The sequence below is a fragment of the Prorops nasuta genome, unplaced genomic scaffold (assembly GCF_024137725.1).
Source record: "Prorops nasuta isolate Cenicafe-Biocafe unplaced genomic scaffold, Cenicafe_Pnas_1.2 PNAS00007, whole genome shotgun sequence".
In the NCBI taxonomy this organism is placed as follows: domain Eukaryota; kingdom Metazoa; phylum Arthropoda; class Insecta; order Hymenoptera; family Bethylidae; genus Prorops; species Prorops nasuta.
The window spans coordinates 5,261,134-5,269,737 of NW_027116804.1; positions in this window are offsets into that span (position 1 = coordinate 5,261,134).

Sequence of the window (8,604 nt, forward strand, 5' to 3'; positions counted from 1 at the left end):
GCGGACGTTGTTGGTGGCCACTGCGCTTGATTATAAGACAGCGCGGGAGTGGTCACCGTTTGCGGTGGCATCGGCGCCTGCATCCCGGCGGCCTGTTGGGCCCACCAGGGTGCAGGCGCAATCGCGGCTTGAGTCGGCTCACGCGAAGGACACTCTCTCGCGTAGTGTCCTCTTCCTCCACAACGATGGCATATCGCTGCGTCGCGGAATTGACCCCCACGATCCTGATATCGCGACTGACCCGCTACATGTCCTCCCGGCGCTCGTGAGGAGGAGGTTGGTCTTCTCTGATCTTGTCTTGGAGCTGCAGCGATAGCACCTAGCTCGTCCGACGAATTGCTACGGTGTCCGCTATGGCTTGAGCTCCCTTTCCTACTCCCTTTGTCAGAATGTCTTCGGGACGATCTCCCAGACGATTTCTTAGGAGATTCCCGCGAACTATCTGACCCCGAGCTAGAGTCGCTGGTCGATCCAGACGAGCGTCGTTTGGATTTACCGCGTTTTCCTCTCCTTGAACGCGACTTTTTCTTTTTCGGCTTCTCCTCGTCCGATTTCTTCGCGTTCTTGCCGGTTGCGTCGCTTTTTGTCTGTTTTTCGGGCTGTTTTTCGCTTTTCTCGGAAACTGCAGAGAGAGCTTCACGATTTTTACGCGAAGATTTATCCTCTTCGCGCGTTTTCGTAGCTCCAGGCGGTGGTTTAAACGCCTTGTCTATCTCCGCGTTCTTCTCTATTTCCCGACCTATTTCGCGCAAACCCGTGAATGAATCAAAATCCCTGCGAAACATTCTACGGCGGTAATTGGGACGTAGGTTTCGATAAACCAGGTCCAATTGAACCGAGACGGAAGGGGTCGGCCTAATTTCTTTTAGAATCGACCGAATACGCACCAAATACGCCTTGATCGATTCGCCCTCCCTTTGTGTCTGTTGTCGCGCCTTCTCCCATTTCGCGTCGTTATCCTCCTCATCCCCGAATTGGCTGAGGAAGGCCTCGCGGAAGTCACGCCATGTTGAGCAGGAGCTGCCTTCGACCTTAAACCAGGCTTTGGCTTCCCCGCTCAACACGACGGGGAGGGTTTCCCTGATCTCGCTAAACGTTAGGTCGGAAACATTGCGGCAATGTTCTAAGTTCTCTATAAAGTCTTCGGCGTCGTCAGCATCGTGATTCTTAAACCGAATACCCCATTTCCGGAAAGCATCTATTACCCGTGTTCCTCTCCGGCTGGAGTATCGTGAGCTAGACTCGCTCGATCTTTCCGAACTCGATGATCTATTTCGCGATCGGTATTCAGAGGGTTGTCGACGGCGACTAGTCGCACCCCGGCTTGTTCCCGGCGAATCTCTACTAATTTCGCGGGGTTGAGGCATCTCCGGTGCCCTTTCGACCGGTGCAGACCCTTGCGCTCCTGCCGACTGATACGCAATTACTAATTGCACGATGCTAGCTAGTAGTTCGGGCGGAACCGCTCCTAATGCGGAATTTCCCACTCCTACCGGCGCAATTCGTTCCCTCGAATACTCCGGGTTCGCTGGGGTTCGGTTGGGTGGTTCCGAAGACCGCTCGTCAAGATCACGCCTTCGGAAGCCCGACCTGTCTGAATCTGATTCAAACGTAACCCCTCGTTTCGGTTTCGGCGTTAGTTTGCGATTTTTATCAATACATGTCAAATTCGAGTCGCTACTCTCTTCTGACATGTTTATCTGTCGCGAAGTTTCCCCTCCCCGAGGGGTCTCAAACAATTCACGAAGCGCATCTTCCGATTGCCGACTTAATTTCGGGTTCGTTTTCGGTGTCGCTAATTCGTCCTCGTTGGTTTTTATCGCCGAAGGTGTCGGAAGCGGCTGAGGTGGGACGGCGGGGGGTGGAATGGTTCCAATTCATCCACCCGCGGATTCCACTGAGCTGCTTCCGGTCCGAAACTCTCACGTAACCTATGACGCACAAATCGATCGCGTAGTTGATCTTCCGAGCTATCGCGTGTATTTAGCTCCGCGTCCGTCAGCGCCATGATTAATTTACTACGCGGCATATTTTTCGCGTACCGTCGTAATTCGTTACGTTCCGTTAATATTTCACGATCGCGTACTGACATTCCACTCGATTTGTCGGAATCCGACATAATTCTCTATTTCCGCAAAAAAACAAAAAAAAATTCTATCCGCGGTAGGGGTGCGAGAAAAAAAAATTTCCGCTACTCGACCTACAAAAAAAAATTGTTCTCAATTCCCAAAAAAAAAATCTTACTCTCGCCAAAAACTATTCTCAAATCTAAAAAAAATTAGCACTCTACCACGCGTACGAGACCTCACTCCGTGGGCCCCACGTTGGGCGCCAAATTGTGACGCTACTGTCTATCCCAAGGGATGGTGTAGGCGGGGAGGGAGGAGTGATTCCCCCCACCGCTTGCGTTCGCGTCCCAATAGGCGACTTCCTATAAGACCCGGGCGCCTTCGATGTAATTATTTAATAATTCCCGAATATTTATTGGTACAGAGGGGGTTCTAACCCTCGTACGCGAATATAGGGGTGGGGTGCTAATACACTAACTCGCTAATTTCGATTGAACTCTCTTTATTATAAAATCGGTGCTTAATACAATACCCGATCCTTCACACGTGGTATAACGGTGTTACGCGGGGTCCTAAATGTGGGCGCGGCCTAAGTCGTGCGAACGCGGCTGAAGCCCCGATGACGTAGTAGTTAGCCCCGCGCTCGAGCCACTAGTTGGCGTTCGCGGCGGTCCCGCCGAGTCGCGCGGTACTCGCGCGCCTCCGGCGGATTCGTAGGCTAACCACGACGCGACGTTACGCGGATGGGTCCCTATCCCCGCGCGTGCGCGTCACCCGACGGTTAGTCGCACTGACTCCGTTCCCGCGTACTCAAACACCACAACGACCCGGATTGTTTACGTCGAGGACTCTAAGGTCACTAGTCCTCACGGGGATTATACTAAGTCCGCGGCCTTGAAACGAATTACGGGAACGTTCCCGTCAACGGTCAACTCACAACTAATCGATGCAATCGCGAACACTTTTACTAATTCGCGCCTGTACACAATAAGATGCTCGTTACCGGTCCGACGGAATGACCACTCCGCTAAGTTGCCCGCTTACCCGTGACAGGTGAGCAGGGCCAGCGGTTCCCTATACAACCGGTCGGTGCTACGAGCCCTAAAGCCCTAGCACACCCCGGGACGTCACTGGACTTTATTACACAACGAATAATCACCCAAATGTCTGCTTACTATAGGCAGGCTCTCTTCTTTCTTTCTCTCGCTCTCGCTCTCGCTTCTCTCTCTCGCCTCTCTCTCTCTCTCTCTCTCCTTCTAGCCCTTGACACTGGCCCGAAGGGCAGTAGGTTTCCTCTGGCCGGTATGGATTCGTGGCGGTGGCAGTCGCTGCACTTTATCGTGCCTCCCAATTTCCGTGCGGTAGCGGCTGTCACTCCTGTGGTTCGTACCGGCTGGGGGAACTATATCGGGCACTATGTGTCACCTCTGACATCTAAACTACGTGTGTCGGGGCAGTCCGCGGGAGCAGGTAAGGCCCTGCGCCTGTCCCGCCGCTGCCCCGCTACACCCATCGCGCGGCACTAGGGAGCCGACAAGTTATCGATCCTAGATCAATACTTATCGGTTGATAACTCCCTAGTTCGTACGCGACCCGCCTATCTAGCGCTTGAGATTAGCAAAGCGCTAGAGGGCAGCTATAGTAACGTTGCGAGAACGCAACGTTACAACCTATTTTTTGATTTTTTACCGTTTTTGGTGCAATCTACTTTTTTGTGTCCATATTCTCCACATCCATAGCATTTTATTTGACCTTTGTTATAATTGTTCCCAAATTCCTTTTTATGATGAGTACTTACTGCGAAGGCTCCTTCTGTTGATTCCTGTTTAACTTGTACTTTTATGGTTTCTTGAAGTAGTCTACTTTTGACTAAATCAGTACTAAGTTTTATCCCAGAATTTTCAAGTGCCATTACCATGGGTTTGAATTCAGGAGGCAATCCAGTTAGTAGTATCACTGCCACCAATTCATCCTCAATCGCATTTCCTAAATCGGCTAGTTTTTGTTCCAGTGTTAATGCTTCTGAAACATATTCTTCCATGTTATTGTAATTAGCATAGTCAATTTTTAGAAGTGCTCTCATTAAACCAAGCATTCTAACTAAACCCTTATCTTCAAAAGCTTTGGAAAGATTTTTCCAAGCTTCCTTTGACGTAGTTGCATTCTGTATATGTATGAAGCAATTGCTTTTAACGTTTAAGCATATTGCAGCTAAGGCCTTTTTATCTTTTTTAGCATCTATTGCACTTGTATTTTCAGGGTCAATGCAATCCCAGAGATCCATTCCAGTTAGCGTCATTTTCATAATAAATTTCCATGTCGTATAATTTATTATTCCTTCTAATTTAGGATCTACTATTGGTATATTCGTCATATAATTTCCTGATGTAATATTATTTGACGAATTCGATGCGTTATTGTTGGCCATTTTTAACTAGCACGATTTACTTTTTACTCACGTGCATATAACCTTTTTCACTAAACACTATTTTCTTTCACTATTTCCAGAAATATTTGTCTTGCGATCACACTGGGCCCATAACCTGTTAGATTTTGTTGGTTATAGAGTTGGATCATTGATAATTCTGGAGTAATGTTTAGATTATTAATGTATTTTAATACATCTTTATTGAATACATATATCCGACATGACTATTTCGCCATAAGAATCTTAACGGAAGAGAAGTGAAGAGCGACGCCACGCGGGAGAAATATAAACTAAAAAGTAATATAGTTAGCAGCACCATCTCATTGTAGAGCATTGGATACTACTAATACAATATAGAATATATGTGTTAAACTTATGATGATTATATTGAGCTTTATTTTATATATTCTAACACATCCAATGAACAAAAGACAAATTTCACCAAGTATAGTGGTTCAATCCAAGTTACTACTGTCATTATCAGTGGACCGATATTTGTCCTCTTGAAGAAACCTTGACAAAATGCTCGATGTTTTAATTGCAGTCTGTCCTGCTGCTGCCACATTTTTAGATAACAATTGGTACACCCGATGCCTATCTTTTCTTTAAAGTTGTACCCGCCATCAATACAGCTTTCAATTGCTGCTATCTCAAGTTTTCAACGATTATCTCTTCAAGCATCCAATGAACAGTAGACAAGTTTCACCAAGTAGTGGTTCAATCCAAGTTACTACTGTCATTATCAGAGGACCGATATTTGTCCTCTTGAAGAAACCTTGACAAACTGCTCCATGTTTTAATTGCAGTCTATCCTGCAGCTGTAACATTTTCAACTTCTGGTGAATCAGTTATCCTACATCATTTCAAATTGTACCAAGATATAATACAATTTACAAACGCCACTTCTTTAAGTTACAAGCATTATCTCTTCAAGCATCCAATAAACAGTAGACAAATTTCACCAAGTAGTGGTTCAATCCAAGTTACTACTGTCATTACCAATGGACCGATATTTGTCCTCTTGAAGAAACCTTGACAAACTGCTCCATGTTTTAATTGCAGTCTGTCCTGCTGCTGTAACATTTTCAACTTTGGGTGAATCAGTTATCCTACATCATTTCAAATTGTACCAAGACATAATACAATTTACAAACGCCACTTCTTTATGTTACAAGAATTATCTCTTCAAGCATCCAATGAACAGTAGACAAATTTCACCAAGTATAGAGGTTCAATCCTAGTTACTACAGTCATTATCAGTGGGCCGATATTTGTTCTCTTGAAGAAACCTTGACAAACTGCTCCATGTTTTAATTGCAGTCTGTCCTGCTGCTGTAACATTTTCAACTTCGGGTGAATCAGTTATCCTACATCATTCCAAATTGTACCAAGACATAATACAATTTATAAACGCCACTTCTTTATGTTACAAGAATTATCTCTTCAAGCATCCAATGAACAGTAGACAAATTTCACCAAGTATAGAGGTTCAATGCAAGTTACTTCAGTCATTATCAGTGGACCGATATTTGTCCTCTTGAAGAAACCTTGACAAACTGCTCCATGTTTTAATTGCAGTCTATCCTGCTGCTGCCACATTTTTAGATTACAATTGATACACCCGATGCCCATTTTTTCTTTAAAAGTTGTACCAGCCATCAATACAACTTTCAGTTGCTGCTATTTCAATTTTTCAACGATTATCTCTTCAAGCATCCAATGAACAGTAGACAAGTTTCACCAAGTAGTGGTTCAATCCAAGTTACTACTGTCATTATCAGAGGACCGATATTTGTCCTCTTGAAGTATAAAGAACGTTGCATCTCTCTCTAGTCTCGCTGTAAGTAGTTTTGCTGCAGCTGCAATAATTTGATTTTGAAGGAAAGCAGTGGCTGCCGTTCTTTTAATTTTTGTGTCCAATATACATACAATCCTTGCAGTATTTCCTCATTCTTTATTCCAATATCTGTAAGTAGGATTATATATCAGAATATATTTATGGAGGATTTAAGTGATTGGAGGATATTATTTTATACTTAATACAATGGGCAAGAAATACAGTTAGCATGATAATTGGCGAATAATGCAAGTCGATCCGGGAAAGAAATAGGATATCATAAATCCTTAAGTAAATGTAGTCGGTGAAGTCTTTTTATATAATGTTTGATGTTTCCATCACTAACAGGAAAAACCAATCTAGCCCTGGTTTATTAGCATTACATATAATATCTGTTAAATATAAATAATCTGAAATTGTAGTAAAGCTGTTATGCATTTTATGACATGAGAAAGTAAATATGCTGGATTTACACAAATGATCTTACTTTTCCAATCTTCAAGCCAGCTTTTTAATTACATTAGATGGAGTAATGTCTACCTGAGATTGATGAATGGTCCATTGCTGAATACTGAAATTCAGTTCATCAAAATTAGACGCAGAAAACGGTTTCTCAATACATTGAAATTAATCGTGTTGAATGAAACGTCGAAATATGAAATTCATAAAGAATAAATGATATCCTTGTAGAACTCAGCGGTAATTACGTAGATCAAATGAAAATGTAAATTCAATCTCTCTCTCAAACTCTCTTTCAATAGTAATAATGCGAACTATGAAAAATTAAATAATTATTATGCCCACTCTGTATAACAGTCCAACCAAAATCTTACAATCTGTAAATGTAAAATATAATTAATATCTACATTAATCGTTTTTAATTAAACTTTTAATTAAGTTATTTAACTTTATAAATTATAACTTTATCTTGCAATGCTTGCTTACGTGCAATCTAATTTTTGCACCAATAAAATTTGTCATGACAATGATTAAAAATTAGTCATTTGCCCTGAGGAGAAACATTAAAACTTACATGAAATCATTTAGAAAATATGAAGAATGTTTTAAAGAATACGCTACCTTTCAGTTTGTTTTTTACTTTTAGGATTACGACCATATTTTATTTCATTTTTTCTTTTATATCTCAATGCCATTCTTGTTGCCTCCAGATAAATATAATTTTTATTTTCATTGTCCAGTGCTCCATTTAAAATTTTATTAATGTATATACACCATTCACAAATTAGATTTTTTGTAGCAATATCAATTATAAAGTCTTCTTCAGTGGTGCAATGTACGTTTATATTCGAAAATGCTTTTAAGTATAGGATGCTTTTAATCTTTTTTCCAATTTCCTTTTCGTGAGAGAAATTTTGAAATTGTAATTCCGCGTAATCCAATGCTTTTTTAATTATATTTTGATTTTGGTTTAAACATTGCGCGCATTCTTCGCAATGGTTTTTTGTTTTATTTATTAAAATATTTATAATTTTGTCAATGTCTAAAAATGATTGAGCCGATGAAAGTGTTTTCAATGCCGATTCTGTGCAGTCAACCTCTTCTGTCATATTAGTGTCTATTTTATTAGCAGCATTTAGCATCTTCACTAAGGATAAGGATTTTCCTTGATTGTCTTCTTTGCAATTTGATGATACTGAATGTTTCGATATTAAATTAGTTGCAATGAGCGTTTTGAATGATGCACCAAACTGATAGAGAGTCGGATTATTATTTCTATGACCATGATCTCTAATTTGACCGAAGCAATTTTCTAATGGATCTTGATTTAAAAATTTTAAATTTAAGGAAGTGAATCCTAATGTTTGCAAATTTATCCACATCTCTTGAACACCTTTGATTGTTTTTACCCAATTTTGAAAACATTTACTATGTTGCTTAATGGTGTTATGTGTAGTTTTTTCTACAAATTCCATACTATAAATTTTCTTGACTGCACTATTCCAAAATGTTATATGAGCACTGGAAGGTGTTATTATACTTGTGTATTTTTTATGTTTTTCACCATTAAAAGAGTCAAATAAGTCATCGTAAAAAAATAAAAATTCAGAAGTTGTTGCAGCACTAAGAGGCAGCTGGATTTCTCCTTTACTGGTTTTAACCAAGCCTAGGAAAATTTTTTTCAGTTACACAAACTATACCTATCACAACAAGGTGTGGAAACAAATTATCTACACAGATATGTGCAAAGTGTAGTTTTTTATGCACAATAATAATTTGTATGATAGAGGGTTTCTAGCTAATAGTTATAA